At 42.6% G+C, this 359-nt stretch overlaps 1 long non-coding RNA gene across 1 annotated transcript in view; it reads right to left on the bottom strand.

Moving 5' to 3' along the window:
* The window catches only part of LOC109292992, a 7,305-nt gene extending 6,958 nt beyond the window's left edge, over positions 1 to 347 (bottom strand). Inside the window, exon 1 of the long non-coding RNA XR_002096220.1 lies at positions 27 to 347. This is a non-coding gene — a long non-coding RNA (uncharacterized LOC109292992). The remainder of the gene's footprint in view (positions 1 to 26) is intronic.
* Between the last annotated feature and the right edge of the window lie 12 nt (positions 348 to 359).

Raw genomic sequence — 359 nt, 5'->3', positions numbered from 1 at the left:
AGATACTTGCTATTTCACCAAATAACCTGGGAAATGAACAAGTAGTGAATTATCCAGCTACCTTCCGAATTTACATTCAAACTAAGGGCTGAACTTTGCAGGAACCCTGATCAGAAATTAATCCCAGTCCACAGTTACTGCCACTTTCCTCCAGACTCATGGTTCCTCTTGCATTCCTTTTTACACACCTGGCTTTCCCTGTTGAGCTGCTGTCTACAGGCTGGTTTGTTTCTATTTGCTTCCTTTAATGCTGCTTTGAAAACCTGACCACTAGAGGCCTCCATGACTCTGCCACCTCATTCTAAACTATGCTTTTGAGGTGCTGAGCTTCTGTATGTTCCCTGCTAGTTTTGTTTTTT

This window comes from Gavialis gangeticus, unplaced genomic scaffold (genome assembly GCF_001723915.1).
Source record: "Gavialis gangeticus isolate Ggan-Ray unplaced genomic scaffold, GavGan_comp1, whole genome shotgun sequence".
Classification (NCBI taxonomy): Eukaryota; Metazoa; Chordata; order Crocodylia; family Gavialidae; genus Gavialis; species Gavialis gangeticus.
The sequence above is the reverse complement of the archived record's forward strand: the minus strand, read 5'-3'. Positions and strand labels throughout refer to the sequence as shown.